We start from the raw sequence: 18,059 nt of genomic DNA, 5'->3' as shown, positions 1-18,059 counted from the left end.
AACTATCACTAAAAGCACAAGAACTGCATAACTTTCCAGAAAGTTGAGAACATAGGAAAACTATTTTTCCCTTTTACGTAACACAATATTCCCAGTTCTGAAGGTTATACATCCCAGTTATCAACAGCTTTTCCGTCATTACTCCCACTCTAAGCTCAATTAATATCCCGTTTGATTGTGAGTGACAGAAATGCTGATTTTGATATCTCATCCTCAGTTTCTTGGAAAGTGGAAGAGTATAAGTGAAGAAGGAGAACAAAGTCATTAAGCATGCCTTGAAAGGCTGCATCCACTAATGCTGATCTGGCCTCCCCACAGATCTGACTCTCTGCTTTTCACCCTATCCCCTTTCCTCCTTTTTTCCCCTCTCGTTTCCTCTCATTCAATTCTCCCTCTCTGCCCATCCACAGAAACTGACTACTTCAGGTTCTAAAGCACCTATTTCATTTCTTTGCTTTGCTTTTAGCTAGTCTCAAACCTTCATCGCTTACAAGACCAAAAAGCTACCACTCTATCACTCACAACTATTTTAAAGACATAAAAAAAAAAATTTCATTTCACATTCAACTGTCAGACCACAAATTGGTGTGCAAGTGTATTGGGATTACTAATTTATACTGATAATTCAGAATCTGTAAAGCCTTTCAACAATATTTGCTATCAATCAGTTGTTAGAAGGATCAGTAAAACACAAAAATGTTTGAGATTCATGCTAAGTATTCACAGGCTGTTCATATAAATAAAATTTATGTACACATACAAAACTTGATAAAAAATACAAAAATGACCAAACTGATCCACTCAAACCTTCCCCAGAAGCCTACTTTTTCTCAGACAGCAAGGACAGATAACTCGTGTCCCAAAGCATTTGTTGTGAACAACTTGATGAGCAACGGAAAAGGAATATGGAGTTGAGCCTTGAACACAGCAAGCACTAAAGGGGACTTTTTTGACCACTGCATGTTATCTTCTCAAAAAGACAGCATTACACCATCTATATAGTGAAGTTTTAATAATTTAAATGTATCAAGCTATTACCAAATACTGTCTGTCTACAGATATTCTCCATGCATGTTCAACAGCAATAAGAGTGTTACAGTTACTATTCAGTTCAACACATTAACTCCTCCCTCCCATCTTTGTCCTTTCATATCCCTTCCCTTCCTTTTCCTCCCCCTTTGTTTTTCCATCCCCTCTTTTCTCCCACACATGTTCAGGAAGGCCCAGTTCAGCACAGTGTGGCATCAGCAGAGACCAGCGACAGCTGCTGTTCCAGCTTCAACAGCGAGTGGATTTAAAAAAATCAAGGGACAGCTTTAAAGTTTGGAAGAGACAAAATTCATTTAAATTGAATATTTAATAACTCTACTGAGGATTTGGACTTTAGCTACACTCAACAGGGGTGCTTCATTACCTACTTGTAGGAATGCCACTTGTCTGTGATGAGGTCACAGCCTCCTGGCGATAAACTCCATATCTGCTGTTTAGCCCGGTCAGCTGAAAACAAACTAGCAGATGCCATGCTGATTTGCATCTAGTTGCTATCGATACTAAAGAGACAATATGTGAAAGACAGGAAGTATCATGTGGGAGCCACACTTAGTGCAAGGGGAAAGGAGCCTTCACCTTCTTTATCTAATCACCCCATGCTGAATTACTGAAATAGAAAGTCTTCCACAAGAGGAGTGCAGTAATCAAAAACAATTTGGGGCTGGATTTGTCTCTTACTGGTTTATTTGTTATCCTAGGCATTTCTAGGCATTTCTGTGCCACTTTGACTGGGGTGTGGGGGGAAGGAATCCATCAGAAGTAGAATCAGGAACAGCTTATGCCTTGAAGTTTGCACTTCTATAAGAAATCACCCTTACATACAATTCAGGAAAACAATTTTCTCCTGTTCCTTTTGCTTTTGGTCATGTTATACAATATACTCACATCATGGAAAATGGAATTCAACCTGTTCGAGGGAGGACTTCATAAATTAGAAACTCCAGCAAATCCTCAGTAATTACTCTTTAGGTCCCTCAACTACCTTCTCTCTCCTATCCACATTTTCTCTTTCCCTGAGAAGACTATATGTAACACTCACAGAATTCAAAGCCTTTCCCTTTTACACCATCACCTTGACTTTGGGTCTGTAATTTGACCCCATTCCATCTCAGAGTGTTGTGCAACGGTGTTTTCAAATCAACTGCTAGGGGACACACCCATTCACCCCATAAAATGCATGGCAGTATATCTGCACTAAAATACATGCTGGTGTATCTCCACTACCATCGCTAATTAGAGTTTTTGTTACATACTTAAAATAAACATTACAGATTGAATCATTATTGTTTAGAGGCAATGGTGAAGATTAAAATAATGAGATTTTTCACTGACTGAGGAAAAAAAGGAATCACAAGGAAAGGCTGTGTACACAAGCAAGGAAAGAAAAGAAAACTTTTTTGGCTTTCACCAAAGGCTGAGGGAAGCTCTGCAAAGCAGGGAACAAAGGCCCGCTTAACTGCTTGAATACTCAGTAGACGTGGTCCCTTGAACAATAGGTTGAGCATCGTGGGTGAGCATAAAGACACACCTGAACTGATTCCACTATGTCTGTATGAGTTCATATACAGAGGCAGCAAAGGATGAAAAATCAGAGGGATTGTTGCGCCTAGCAGGGGCTACCTGAAACTTGCTATCCCTTGGGAGCATCATGCATACAGTGTAGAAGACTGAAGGCATGATAACGCATAAACTAACATATCCCCAACCTGTGTAAGTCATTCTTGAAGAATAAAGGGAACCTGTGATTTATTTACCTGCAGCAACAATACAGCTTTGAAGTAGAAAGGCTAATAGCATTTGCTCTCCAAGTCCAAAGTAGCCAGATGCCAGAATGGCTGATATTAGCATGTTCTTCCACCTTAAGGCAGCAAAGTGATTGCCCACTCAGTACTTTAACTCTAGGCAGATCTTCTAGCATAGGAACGTTCCTTTTTTCTCTGGCAGGTATGCTGACAGGTATGTAACTTGGGGGATTCTAAGAGTGATCAAAATACATAAACAACGCCACTAAGAAGAGTACAAAAGATCTGTTGTACTACCACTCAGCAGAAATGAGACTGTTTTATCTTACTCCTTTTTCTAGAGCATTAGGTGGCAAGACCTTTCTTTCTTGATCTCTTCTGTTTCACATTTTACCAACTCACTACACTTCTCTGAACGTACTCCTCAGCCTGTGTAGCCATCATCACATCCCAAAACCAGTTAACTACCTTCTAGCTCATGAAATCAAGATGAAGAGCTGATCATATCTAACTTGTTTTGAAACAAATGAAAAGATTCCATTGTTACTTTCAAAGAGAAATACCACAGGTACCATAAGTTCTATGTGGAAAGAACAGGTAGTACAACGGGAACTAGAGCCTATAGAAGGCAACCAGAAAGCATGAAAAGGTTTTCCTAAAGTTCATCTTTCACCTTCTGGACAAGCAATGATAATAGATATAGATAGCAGAATGTAAGAACATACGCATATAAACCAGAGGTGAATACAAAATCTCAATCATAGGCACTACCATAGCAAAAATACTACTAAAAATATGTTGAAACATGTCGGCTTATGTACATAAAAAAATTTTCATGTGCACATCTACATATACTTGCACTAAAGGTTGAATAAAGTACATTCTTACTGTAATGTCCTACATGAACACCTCAGCAGAAGAAAAATATGAAAGGATCTGCAGGAAGATAATCTGCCCTCAGCAGATCAGGTGGGATTGAAAGAAAAAAAAGAAAACGCACAGGCACAGCCTCCACCATTACAGGAAGTCAGCAGTCAGAATCCCCACAAACTGCATATACTATACCAGAAGACCCACTGGAAGATTAGATTTGGAGAGACAGTTGATCTAACAGGTAGTTTACGTGAGATGAGCTCCTGTCAATGTCATCCTAAGCCATAAGCAACATCATGGTGCCAAACCTGATTCCACCCTAACTGAAACCAAGTTACTTGCTACAGTGAATCCAGTGCAAACAAGGCCTTCACATGCAACCCCCCCCCCCAGCACAGTCACAGAAAGGTCTTTCCATGGAATCCAGAAGAAACTGCATCATGTCCTAAGGAATGCACTTGTGGCTAGAGTAAAATGGCACCCTTCCACTTAGGTAAATGGAGTTACACTGGCTCATGCCAGCTGAGAATCTGTCAAATACCAAATTATATGAAAATATTCCTCTGAAATAGCTCAACATTAAAACAGTATATATATTAAATCCTTCAAAATGTTCATTCTAATAATAATAAGCCAGTCAGGCATATGGCATCCCTGTTATCCAGAAAGCTCTAAAAATGTGACTCATTATCTAGTTCCACCTATTACTTCAATAGCTGAATTTGGTAGTTCTAAGGTAAAATGCTGCAAGTGTCATTAGCACGCTACACTACCACATTTAGGAAAGGAAGTGAGGATTAACTGAGCCAGTTAAAACTATAAGAAGAATGTAGATGCGCAACTACATCCTATCTTAGCTGGAATTAGGCCATGACATTGAGGTTAACCCCCCTACTTGTGCAAAAATACCACAGGTTTTTACTAACCACAAATGGTCAGGAATTCAGTTTAACAAGCCCATCCACAACAATAATACAGATGTAAAAAGCATGCAGAACAATCTCTCAAAGTGTGATATTCTAGCTCAAAGCACGTATTCATACACCAATTGTAATCTAAAACTAGACAAAATGAAGCGAGATTGCAAGATTGTAATACAGTACTTTCACAGTACAAACATCTGTTTAAATATGAAGACTTCCTAAAAGCTTCACCTCAATAGTTTTGGAGCATTAATGGACAGAGCCTCTGTAGAACAAGTATCTATGAGTAATGAGGAAATTTGCAGCACTCACTGCCTCCTCCGCACTGGGACGCTGACCAATACAGTTTATGAAGTAAACAATTCAACAGCAGCCCTTCCGGAACAGCTCCTCACCAGGCGATCTACTCAGGAATTAGTGTCACATTTATTCCAGAAAAGAGTGTCCAGATAGGGAGCACCCTGTAGTATTTTACGTCAATTTTCCCACATTGGCAGGTCCTTGGAGTAATGTATTAATTCTCCTTATGATGTGTAACAGTTAGTTGGAATTAGTAAATACATATTGTTTCATTAAAAATACTATGTTCCAGCACATGCATTTAATTTGCCATAAAGTGTGGTATGTAAGAAATCACACCATCTTCAATAAATCTGAAAAGATATTAGCATTTTTGGTTTTAATACAAGATATTTCAAGCAAGTAGTAAAATTTCAGTGGTATATGGAAGGGGTCTTAGAGAAACACACAAAAAAATAGGACTATAAACAAGCCATCATTCTGGTAAGAGGAAATACAAACAACCAGAATAAAAATAGTTGATGCACAAAAGCCATAATGAGGGGGTTGCTCAAAAAATAACTTCTACTTTGAATGGTTTGGATGAAATACAAATTATCCACAGAAAAGTGTGGACTGGCATAAATGTTTGTACAAAATTATAAGTATATTTCTAGAAGTATGCAAGAGACAACCGCCTGCATGCTGCACAAGGTCCCAACTAAGTGCTAGTGCACAGAGTCCAAACCACTGCATTTTAATTACTATGCAGCCTCAGATATATTGCCTTTGATATGGAAATGTTCTTGTTCTCTCATCTTCACATACGGTCTCATGCACAGAAATCTTTATCTGATTCATAAAAAATAAACTAGAATCCAATCTCAACACCTGACCTCAGTGCTTAGAAGTTTTTTACTAAGCATGGTGTCACTATAAAAAGAATGGGTAATTTTGGTGTAAAGTTAGATATTTGGAGCAATGATATGAAGGATTTGCAGTTAGGAATCAAATCAATACTGTACCTCTGAGGTTTTAGAGTTTGCTGTTGCCTTATGTCAGTCTACCAGCGACCGGAAAAACAATTGACTGTACGCCTTTCTGTCTAGCTCAAGAAGAAAGAAAAAATATTTCAATGACATCCCATCTTACCACCGATGGAAAAGATGCGACTTAGCCACTTGCTGTATGAAAGAGGTTCTGAAATCAAATAAATCACTAATATCAAACTTTCTGGCCTTTTTTTTTTTCCTAAATTTGTACGTAACTTTTTTGTGTATATTTTAAAGGTATGCACTACAAAGTTCACACGGGAAGAAGCAAAATGTTTCCCAAGCTTTACTTTATCAAACAGGTAAAATAAACATAAAGAATACTTAAAATACAAACCCAGTACTTTTCTATATTTTACATCAATATGCTGCCTGTAAGAAGGCTAAGAAATTTTGCTTTGACAAATTCTACTAGTCACTTAGAAAAAACATTAAATATTCAGACCTATTTAGATAATTCTCCTAGCTCTATAGAATTACATTCTCTTTTTATAAAGAATATGATCCGTGAAACCTCCCTATAGAAGATAATGACCCATCTGTAAATCATTTTGTTGCAGGTTATCTGGTTTTTATCACTTCTAGTACCTGTCTGTCCCTGATATGATACCCTTAAACACATTAACTTGATGGAATGTTTCGCCTGACTTCAAAAAAACGTCAATTGATAGCTATTTATTCTCCACTGTAAATTAATGACTCCGATTAACCTAGTTTACCAATGTATCTAATTTTATATTACTCTTTCCAATTCACAAGGCTCAAGAAATATTTGATTAAGCTAATTTCCAAGCAATGATTGTCAAACTTGGGATACTGTTTTTTTTCTTCTTAATTTAAGGAGACAAAACAGTAAACATAAAACTGATATGAGTATTTTAAAATATACAAGAGGAGGAAAGAAATGTCTATGTACTGATTCTTGTTTCTTTAAGAGAAAATCTATTTTTCAGGTTCCTGTTGTACTAATTGAAAGAGAATTATTTAAAACTTCACTGAATACTTGAATATACGATGGGTATGTGTAGCAGTTTCACCAGTGCCAAAGAACTCTAGACTTTCCGAAAGACAGTAAACTAAAAATTGGCAGGAAACCTCTTACAGTGATGTCACAAATATTTGTTGTTGCCACAGAATAATGTTTTAAAAGAACACCTACTTCTGTGCTGAAAAGGCTTTGGGAACATGTAATTATCCAGTTTTATCACTGTAGAAATACGGCTGCTTTCCAGCAAATACGTCTATCAGATCTCTCCCTTCTGCGCAGAACTACATCTAAATAAATATACATGTATTTCATACAGACATCACACCAGTCCAGTACACAACCTTACTAATGGCAGGATTTTACCAGATTTTGTTTTTTTCACAATATGATGTCATGGCCTGGAATGATACATCAATAAATACTGTGGGAGAATTGTGTGCCTAAAAAATTCTGAATGGCTCATATACAAAATAAAAGGAAATTCAGTTTCTGTGGTTTGGTAGCAAGTCCCCTAAAGTTCCCATTCTTGCTATTCTACCTAAGGAAAAAATAGAAAATGGTGTAAATAAAAATCACACAAAAAGACACTGAAAGAGACGAATAGCAATCGGCTTACTAAGGCACAAACTTGAAATGTGCATCTTTGTGTTTTGCTACTACTTGACGAATAAGCTGTATGTGAACTACCGAACACATCATAAAGCAGTACTTCTCTTGCAGGTTCTGACATCATGCAGGAATGTTTCAATGTTTCTGTTTCTGTGATTTACTATATTAACTGAAATGTTTTAAAAATATGTCATTGTATCACTTTAGTTGACATAGCTTATATATATACAAACACCCCTATTTACATAACTTTTAAAATGTTAGTCATTACACACAACCTCTGCCAAACCAGCCCGCTGATCTTTAAAGTCATACTATGGAAAAAGAAATATACATCACCCCATTGTATGGGGTATAAAGAAAAGTGCATCGCGACTTCTCTTCCCTAAGTAATTTTTGTTCCGTGAAATAAATAAATAAATAAATTGACAGAAGCCTTTTAAGTGTGATCTATACACTTTTAAGGGGGAAATCAAACCAAGTGTAAAAGATTAATGGATATGCTTCCTGAAGTGGTATCTCCCAAGGTGATTACAGTCTTTAGCAGATACAAGGCCATGACTAAAGAAACTTTCTAATGCCCACTGAGAAAAAATGTATTTGTTTTTGCTATCATCATGCAAACCTCCGGCCTTTATTACCACAAGATACTCCAAGGCCTCTAAGAACTGCAGACATACATGGATACTTTTGACTAAAAATACAATGAAAGATGCAAAAAACGTGTCCAAAGGGATTTTTTTCCCAATTGAGCAAAAGAAGTTCATCTGGAAGTGACCATGAACAATTGTTGGCCACATATTAAAAACCACTGGCTAGGGAACAAGCACTGGCAGTTCCCACTTGTGAACAAAATCAAACTGACAGGTGAAGGCAACTAGCTTTGGACTTCAGTTATTATTTTCTACAAGTCAGGCACTAGCGGCCTTCCGAAGGGAACTGATGGGCTCCGCTTTGCTTCTCTTCTCGCTTTCACCAGTGTGTAAACGTATGAAGGAAAAAATGAAGCAGAGTTACGTAAGCTCAGTAGAGAATCGGTAACATGCAAGGAGAGACAGCCATCTGTCTCACTCCCTTTATGCTACGTGTTATACACATGGCACTAGTTTGCACCCTACGATCTAGCAGAAAAGGGAACTAAGTGAGCTTTGAAGCAGCCCAGCGAAGCCTCCCAGCAGTACTGAAACGGAGTACTGAACTGCAAGGAAGAGAGAGAAAATAATGCATTTAGCAGGGGATGCGAGACTGCAGACCAAAGGGCCTCTTACATTCTCATCGCTGAATGAATTAAAGTTCTAAGGGAGGAGGCCAGAGAAATCAAAGTGAGCGAAACAAAAAGTATGACAGGAGAAAAGGAGCCAGGAACCGTAAATCCGGGGACAACGCGGGGAGACGCCAGCGGCCGGAGTCCGCGGCCCGGCGTCCCTGGGAGGCGCAGGGTCCCCCGGCGACGGCCGCTCCTTCCTTCCCCGCGGGGCTCCGGCTGCCCCCGCCCGCCGCGGGGGCGGGAACCCTTCCCACAGCGGCCAGGGCTCCGCGGGGCGCGGAGGGCCAGCCCCCACCCCCCCGCCGCCGGGGAGGGAGCTTGCGGCGCGAGTCGCTCCGGGGGCCGGGCCGCTGCGGCGGGGCAGCCCGGGGGGCCCCCGGCCGCCCCGGCCGGCGGCAGCAGGGCACTCGCCCCGGCCCCGCAGCGCGGCCCCCCCCTCCCCCGGGGCAGGGCAGGGCAGCGCCCCGCCGGGGCCGTCGCCGCCGCCGGGCCCCGGCCCCCGCGCCACCCCCCTCCGGCCGCGGGAGTCCGGCGGCGGCCGGGGAAGCGGCCTGGAGAGCGGCGCTCGGAGCGATGCCCGGGGCTCACCTTCCCCTCCCCCCGGAGACGTGCGCTTCAAAATGGTTTTGCAGGCGAGGCTGGCCAGGCTGCGCTTGGTGCATTGATTCCAAGTGCAGTGCCTGGTTTGGTTTCCGTATATTCTTTGGCTTTTAATAGCTAGCTGAGGAAAAAAGAAAGCATTATTGTTTTCTTTCTTTCCTCTTCTCATTGCCTATTCTAAATTTGACTCCAAAGTTTAAGCAGTTGAATTGGCTAATTCTGAATACAGTCTATTGAGAGACCAGACACAGCAGTATATCCCTGTATAGCAATAGATACAATGTGCTGAATTGGCAGTCTAATTATAAATGTGGCATTTGGACCTCCTTTCAGACCCAGTGCCACCTTACCTTATGAGGGAACTTCAACTACAGCAACTGTTCAAAACAAAATGCCATTACAGGATCAGCTTCACCCAACACTGGAACCAGCCAGGGGATTGTTTTACAAACAGCCTTTCTCACTTAACACAAGAATGTATTATAAGGAAAAGTTATGGATAGCGCAGAGTCTGAAGAAAACGCGCATGTAGTTTCTGCCAGGTGTCGAGCTACCTCAAACTGCAGCATACTCCAAATGACCTCATTATTTTCTTTTAAATGTACTCACTATAAATAGATTATTTCTTAGTTTTACTAGAAAGAGCTGCTAGGTGCGCTTGCTGTTTATGTTCCGAGTGTAGTGTGCATATAACATTGTGAGCACAGAAACACGCGGAATATCCTGGCTCAAAACAAAAACCTGCAATAAGATCTTGCCAGAGAGTCACGGTGTGCTGAAAAAAAGTTTTTTAAAGCGTCTTTTCCGGGGAAGTATTTGTATATGATGGCAGACTACACACACATATCTCACATTCATTCTTATTATTTACTTTATGGTATAATGGCTTAATTAAATGAGTGGGCACAAGCACGTCAATAAAACAAGTCAAGTCAAGTCGAAGTCTCAAAACAGGTTTCAAAATTACTCCATTACACGGATAGAGAAAGGGAAATTCGTTGATTTTTGGACTTCAAACCCTGTTTGGGGGCTGGATAAAACTGTTCTTCTGCCCTCACGATCAGCACTGAAGGTGGAAATATCAAAAATGTTAAAATGAGGGTAAAAGAGAACAGTAGGAACAAAGTGCCGCTCGTATGCCGAAGGCTATTTAAATTAGCTTAATAAACATATACCTTATCTACAAACAGCAGGCGAAGATATACTACTTTATCACAGAAAGTTTCACCGTCTGTGTTTTTGGGAAACACCCCTAGGACAGAACTAATCTGTCGTCCCCAGGCTCCCACCAGGCTGACTGTCCCTGCAGCCCCCCCAGCCACTCAGACACAACACTAATTGTCTTTTCATGTTGCCACTTTCACTCCTTCCCTTCCTTTAAAAAAAAAAAAAAAAAAACAAAAAAAACCCAAAAACAACCAGCCAAAAAAACCACCCAACACCACCATGAAACGGTCCGCAGAAAGCAAAGACAGCAATCAAATCGATCCGATCAGTCCCTCTGATTGACCTCAAGGCCCTGCTCTGCTGAAGCACACAGCCCCTGCTGCAAAGCGGGTTAACTGCTCGACGCTGCGCACGACTCGGAGAGGGAGCTGGGAAGCTCTCTCGGCAGAGGAGCAGCTCTCTGGCAGCTCAGTTGTTAATGCACGCGTGGAAGTACCTGCTCACATCACGCCTATCTGTTCTCTCTCCCGTATCTACCCACAGCCGCGCTCACGCAGGGGCGACCCCGCCGCCGGTACACGCGTGCATGCATTACACGAGCGGGCTCGGCGGCAGCGCCGGTGCCCGCTCCTCCCCGGAGCAGGGCAAGCCGCAGAGGCACACTCATTAGCTCCCACTGATGATTCCTTTCAGGATCATGAATGGAACAATTGTCAAAAACTGCGGGAAAAAAAAACAAGCCCCGAGACTATTTTATACAGACACAGCTTGTGTGCACGCATGTGACAGTTGCAGGCAACCCAGATTTGTTCCTAAACTCTTCAGCGTTATCCGAGATAAAACATTAAATTGCTTACATGGTTAAAGAGACTTCTTATCCCCAATCAAAAAGCAAACAGCGTCTAAGGTAGTGAAAGCCAGGAAAAGAACAAGCTCTCCACCAGACACACCTTGCCTTACTCGTATCCTACAGCACCGTCTGTAAACAGCTGCGCTCGCTTGTTGCAACTGCTACTATTTTGTTTTAAAAAAATAATAGTAGTAGTAGTAAGTGAAATACTTCCTGAAAACTTACTTTGCATTTAGTTTAGGCACTATTCTTTTTTTCAGCTCGCAAAGGAAGCCGTTTTGTCCAGGTTAGGTATTGTCTACTTATGGATCAGCCTCTGGCTAAGGGTTTATTTTAATTTATGGCTTATGCATTCTTTTAAGGTCGATTTGCATGACCTCCGGCAAAGAGCTAAGGCAGCAAGAAATCCCAAGTCGAATGTTGCCACAAAGCGGCACACATCTCCCCTTCCCCGGGTGTAAACAGAGTTCTCTGATGATGGACTGCTTTCTTCCCCCCTCCTTGTGTATCACAAATTAGGGTGCGATATCAATTTTAAAGTTTTCAGTAGAACTTTATCCAAACCCTCTGCTCGGAGAGATAAGGCACCGCCACAGAACTTCAACTCCTCGGGACAGTGCCCCGGTGTGGCCAAACCCAACATTACCACCTCCGCTCCAGTAGCTTTGTATTATTCCTCGCTCCGTGGATAGCACTCATTTGTGGCGAACTTCAAAGCAGTTACCCACCTCAAACTTAACGGAGAATTTAAAAGCACCACTAAACTCCCTTTCTCCATCCCGTGCCTTTCGGGGTTACCCGTGGAGAGAAACCCACGCGAGCACTTGGGAGTAATGACAGCAGCGCTCTGCTCTCGGAGATTTATTTCGGATTTTATTCTTCCTCTCTCTCTCTTTCTCCCTCTCGTGTTAGTTCCTTACGTACAATATCTTCCCAGCACCATGTGTTCGCCTGCCGTGGGTGATCTTAAAATACAACGCTGATCTGTCACTACATTTTAAAATAAACTGTACTCGGGAAGGATGAGAAAGTGTTGTGATTTCAAGGTAGTGGGGTCCCTTAACGTCTCGGAAACCTCGGGATTCAAACAGCCCCGGAAACTCGCACGGGGACGAGACTATAACTACTTTTCCCTAAAGAAAAAAAAAAACAAAACAAAAAAAAAACCAAGACACCAACAACACCCTCGTGGTATAAAAGTAAATAATCGTGCAGGGAGAGGTGGGGGGAAGGGGTGAATTCAGCAATGTTAAAAGCTAAACAACAGATCTACCTCCGGACGCTGCTGCTTCACTCAATTGCAACTAATAACCCATTAAAGACAGCGCAGGGGGAACCGGATTCTCTCCTGCAAAGCGACATAAATCCAGCGAAAACCCATTAAACCACCACCACCACCACCAAGCCACGCAGCACTACACACCACAGCAAACAACAGGTATACAACACAATAGGGCTTTTTTTCCTGGTTACCTCCTCGGGATCCAGTGTGGCACAAAGCACTGGGAGAGCCTCCTTTTTTTTTTTTTTGCAACGCGCTTCGGTAATTTTCATTAAAAAAAAAAAAAAAAAGAGGGAAGGAGGTGAAAGGGGAGAGAAAAGAGGAATAAATGGGTGGTAATTCGGTAAAATAAAAATAAAATAAAATAAAATAAAATAAAATAAATGAACTAGAGTCTGCTGGTGTTTCTCCGGGCCATGGATGTGCAGGATCCCGATCGTTAGAAGTTTGCGGATGGGTTGCCTGGAGATTTGGTTACAATCAGGTTCATTATTATTTTTTTTTTTTTCCTCCTGAAACAAGTGAAGGCGATGGTTACTGCTGTCAATCTTGGCAATCAATGTGAGCGGCCATGTCGTAAGTATTCAAAGCATTTCCCGTCGTGCAACATCAGAAAGTGAGTGGCCAGGGCATTGATCTGAGGAAGGCAAAAGGAGGCAGGGCTCCCCCGCCCAGACAGCACAGGCAAGATGAGACAACACAGAGAGAGAGAGGGAGAGGGGAAGAGAGAGAGGGGGAGACTGAGAGCGAGCGAGCGAGCGAGCGGGGAAAGCAACAACTGCGGAGAAAGTGAGCACAAAACAGAAAGTGAAATCACCCCAGGCTGCCAGCCGCATCCCCGAGAAGCTATCACCACTCACATTGCTATTAGACAAATGAAACCTTAAACCTCTCTCCTCTAATGACCACTGATTGCCCGGAGTGGTGAGGAAAGGTACTAGAAAGTTACCGGGGAGGGGGTGCGAGGGCGGGGAGGGAGGGAAGGGCGGGCAGGGGCCGGAAAAGGAGGAGGGGGAGCGGGGGGGTCCCGGGAGAGTCGGTTCGCGGGGCCGGGGCTGCACGGGGGGAGCGGCGTGGTACACGCCGGCCCTCCCTCCCCCGCCCGGCACGGCGCTTCCCGGGGAGTGCGTGGGGAGGCACACGCCAAAAACGTCCTGCGGGCTCCTGCTCGCAAATAAAATTAAATTAAAAAAAAAAAAACCCAAAGCAAAAAAAAGTAGCGGGAGGGAGACGATCCGCAGGACATGGGAAGGAAGGACCGGCGGGGAAGCGGGGACGAGAAGGAAAGCGCTCAGCAAGCGCTTCCTGACAGCTGATAGATGGGGCTCTGAGGAGTCCGATCCCACAGCCCTGTCGGGGTAAAACGCAGACGACACGCGAAGTATAAATTGCACTGGAGATGGGAGTCCAGCTACAGGGACCCAGGGGAGAGGAGGGAGGAGAAGGCACTCAGAGTCCACAAACTATTCGCTGATGTATTCAACAGAAAGGTGAAACGTGAGCACAGTTAAAAGGGAAAGACAGGTAGGACCGGCGAAGAAAAACTGATTTAGGACGGACTCGAGCTGAAGTTGGGATTCTCGTGGCGACGACGAGAGATTAGCAGTGGCAATATATAAATATCTCTCTCTCTGCCTACCAAAAGGCAACAGATAGGGACTTGAATATCAGCTTGAATACCAATTTAGGAACTCACGCTCCCTTGGAAGTGCTAATTGGGGCGGGGGGGGGGGCGAAATCTGGGAGAAAGAAGGGAAAACTATAAGGATCTGAGGAGAAAATCAACCAGTGGCACAGACTACTGCAAACCCAAGAAAGTCTCTCTGCTGTATTTTTACATGCCAAAGGTAAACATAAAAGAGTCTTTCAAACTGTCAGGGGCCCGCAGATCAGGTGGGCAAACAGCGCTGCAAAGCCAACGTCTCCCTCTTTTGATATTATTCACACCTAGGCTAAACTGTTGTTAAGATGGGAGTGCGGAAAGCAACCTCAAGCCCACAAAATGAGAGAGAGAGAGAGAAGTTGTTGATTCATCTCTGTATTTTTGGCACTTTCTCCCCATTTTCCAGAAGGCGCCTGGAACAGTTAGTAACAGAGAAACTTTTTAATTTTAAAATAGCTTCATAACTTATAGAGGCCAAAAAGACGAGGAGAAAGCCTGATTTCGCTTCCCTCCTCTCTCAAGTAGAAATTTGTGGAATAGGTTAGACCCAGAAGCATACTCTGCCCCACTGCGAATGAACCTTGCTACATAAGGACGTGATGAAAATTGAGCATTAACGTGATGGCACAGGACTGATCTGATCTGGCTCTATTTCATTTTGTTAACAAGCTGTAAAACTCAACACACTACTGGAGTCGTGCACATTGCATCCTCTACCTTGCTATCCGAGGTACTATCATCCGTCTCGAGTCCAGGGAAAAGGAGTTTTAAGTCAGAACCCCTTGGAATAGCGGACCTGTTTTATACAGTATTTTTGGCAATTCCACTACAATAAAAGGAGCAATCAAGTCCTATTCAGCAAGCAGCAAACACCTTGAAACAGAACTTAAAAATTATCTAGCAGAGCTTTAGCACCCAATTAGCTGGCTGAGGACATAGTAGCTAATTTCCATGCATTCTTTCAATTTTAATAAAAGATACTAAAAAAACGACATTCGGAGACGGGGTAAATTGTAAGATTGTAAATACCGAGTTTGTATTCACCTGCGTTCAGCTAATTCAAAGTATTCACCTTGCTGCAGTTATCTGGGCTATGGATTTAACAACAGGAAATAGCTGCCTTTCCAGATATTGCTCTGTCCTTTTTAATCTTTAATTATAAAAATTCCCGTGATTGGTCATTAACACTTTCCTTGTAACACATTTAAACCTGCTGCAAGTAAAGGAAACACCTTGACTTTTTTGCATAACTAGTACCTTTGGCACGCAAAAAAATGAACTCTGCAAGAAAAGAGATGTAATCAGAACACAATGACGAACTATCCTGCCCGAGTTTGCAACCCCAGCAATTTGTTACTGGAAGTTTTTTTTCTTTCAAGAAACAAACAGGGTAAAAAAACCCAACCCCACTCCTCAAATGTAGCGTCCTCCTCTTTAAGTACGAGGCGGTAATGGGACAAGAGATAATTAAGGCATCAGATAAATCTAACCGCCCACCTAGCTCCAAATCGGGGGAGCATCTCGCTGCACTCCCGAAAATCCTATGCAGAGAATGACACTCGGCTGGGGCAGGACACGGCAGAGATGGGTCCACATTCCCAGGCGGAGCGCAAGGAATACTCTCTAGCTTGTTGCTTCCCCTGTGTGATCAATTAAGTTACAGATGTAACACACAGCGCCAGAGAGCTACAACTTCTCCGCGGGAGAAAAACAGGACTCCTTGGGCATTGTATGCAAATGTGCGCGTATGTGCGCTGCACAGGAATAATTGTGGTTCCCTCTTTGTTTGCATAAGTGAACACCCGCCGTGTGAATACGTACACACGTGCCGAGAAACAAGAAAACGCTTTTACTTTTAGCGTTACCATACGTTTAGAGACGGCGTTTTAAATCACTTCCCTTTCTTTTGCTTCATTAAGGCTAAAACCAGCCACAGAAGCCAGCGCAAGCAGATGTTGAGGAGGGATGCTGAACTGCTGTGGGTCCTGGCAGAGGGAAGGGATCGGAGGCGCTCTGTTCACGTCGGGGCACTTACCTGTTCACAGTTGTCATTGCATTTTGCACCGTCTCTCTCATTAAATACGTTAAAGTAAAGCAATATTCACCAAGCGAAGCGACCTGTCTGCGTGCTAAGTTTTACATACCGCATCTTTAACATGATGAGCAAACCTACAACTCCTGTAGAGTTGGTGGAACAGTTTCAGAAGTTTTGATTCAAAGGGCAAGAAATTCCACCTTAAAAGTCATTCACCGAGTTCTAAACTCTCCTCTCTCCCCAACTAATGCCGGACAATTAACCGGCATATTTATAAGTTCCCTCTGCTGACACTCTCCGACAATGAAGACTTTTTATAGGCTTGTTAAAGATGTTCAGAGAAACTTTTGCAAAATAATCAACAGCATCTGAGAGAAGGCTAAAGGAAAAGAAGTTAAAGCCTGATCATCCGATTGGGAGAAAGTTTTGTTAGACTAGATAAAAGCACATTACTGCACGTTTCTTCATAAGCAAACCCATCAGCTGATACGAGTTCCCCTAGAACAAGAACCTCTGGCGATCTCCTCAAAATTTAGGGGATGTTTGCATTCTATAACGCCCAAGGCTAAAGATCTGACTGAAAACAAAAATTCTTAATTCCTTACAGCGTCATCTGCCAACACAATGTATTGTCCTGGCGGAAAGAGGACCAAGGAGATTTTAATTTCATTTGAAACTGTGCATCATCTTGATAGTGAAGCAAAAAGCCGCAGCAACAATCTCTCCACTCCACCCCCCCGTTTCAAAAAAAAAAAGAAGGGGGGGGGGTAGAACTGGAAAAACCACATAAACTTTTACAAAGAAAATAAAAGCAAGTTTGACATGAAACCCCCTTCCTGTCTCGGGAAGTTCATTTTAAAGGTCCCCTCTGTAAATCTAAAGTGCAAACACCAGGCTAAGGTAGTGAGTGGCTGGAATTTGCATGCTGATAAGAGAAGGCTGTTGTACTTACAGTGACAGAGGGCAGGCTGCGGAAGAAAAGCTGTTTGTGTTAGCCTGAGAGTCACCCAGGGCTGCAATGAGAGGAGAAGAGAGGAGTGGGAGTGCCAAGCTGGATACACCTTCACCGCATCTCATCACATCTGCCAGCCTCTCTCTCCCTCTCTCTTTCATTTCCACATTCCCTTTGTTCCTGAAAAAAAAAACTACACGTCACATCAGTCCCCAGATGCAGTCTACACCAAAGAAAAAAAATGAATAATTCAATCAAACTGTGCATAGTCTCTAAGGCAATAAATCTATTGCACTTAAAGAAACGAAGGGTAATTACCGCTATAGAATTAGAATAAGGCCAGAGCGCGCAGGGATCCCAAGGTCTGTAAACTCCACGGTCAAATAAAGTTTCATTTATTTAATCCTTTGACAACCCCAATGTAAACCGAAGGGGAGGATCGGAACTTAGTCCGGTTGGGTTTGAGAATGCTTAAAGTGAATGTTATAAAAGGGGAGCGCCCGTGATCTGTAACACAATGCAAGGAAGTAGAAGTGTTTCACTGCATCACCTCCAGGGTCCGTTCCCCCCTCCCTAATGAAGAGCAGACCACACTCCCACTTCCAGCGGCTTCTGCTGCTCTCTGCAAGTGCAACGGGAATCGCTGGCAGCCAGCAGCCGCCTTACCTGCTCCTAGATTGCCTATAAAGCCTGAGAAAAACTCAGAGTAACCGGCAGTTTTGTTCCA

General features: G+C 42.8%; 1 protein-coding gene and 1 long non-coding RNA gene across 6 annotated transcripts in view; one reads left to right on the top strand and one right to left on the bottom strand.

The window, feature by feature from the left end:
• SOX6 (SRY-box transcription factor 6) overlaps nt 1-12,988 on the bottom strand; it is a 384,457-nt gene extending 371,469 nt beyond the window's left edge. For 2 of the 5 annotated variants that reach the window (XM_052811160.1, XM_052811166.1), the window contains exon 1: nt 12,874-12,988. The gene's annotated coding sequence lies outside the window, so the exon portion shown is untranslated. Of the gene's footprint in view, nt 1-11,046; nt 11,136-11,625; nt 11,891-12,873 lie in introns of those variants that run through there. The other 3 variants (XM_052811161.1, XM_052811167.1, XM_052811168.1) reach the window with 2 other exon arrangements.
• A 121-nt stretch (nt 12,989-13,109) lies between these two features.
• On the top strand, nt 13,110-16,453 carry LOC128152649 (uncharacterized). The gene is made up of 2 exons (XR_008238723.1): nt 13,110-13,616; nt 16,265-16,453. It is a non-coding gene; the product is annotated as an uncharacterized LOC128152649 (long non-coding RNA).
• Nucleotides 16,454-18,059: the final 1,606 nt, after the last annotated feature.

This window comes from Harpia harpyja, chromosome 16, assembly GCF_026419915.1.
Source record: "Harpia harpyja isolate bHarHar1 chromosome 16, bHarHar1 primary haplotype, whole genome shotgun sequence".
In the NCBI taxonomy this organism is placed as follows: domain Eukaryota; kingdom Metazoa; phylum Chordata; class Aves; order Accipitriformes; family Accipitridae; genus Harpia; species Harpia harpyja.
This window is presented reverse-complemented; position numbering and strand designations above follow the sequence as displayed.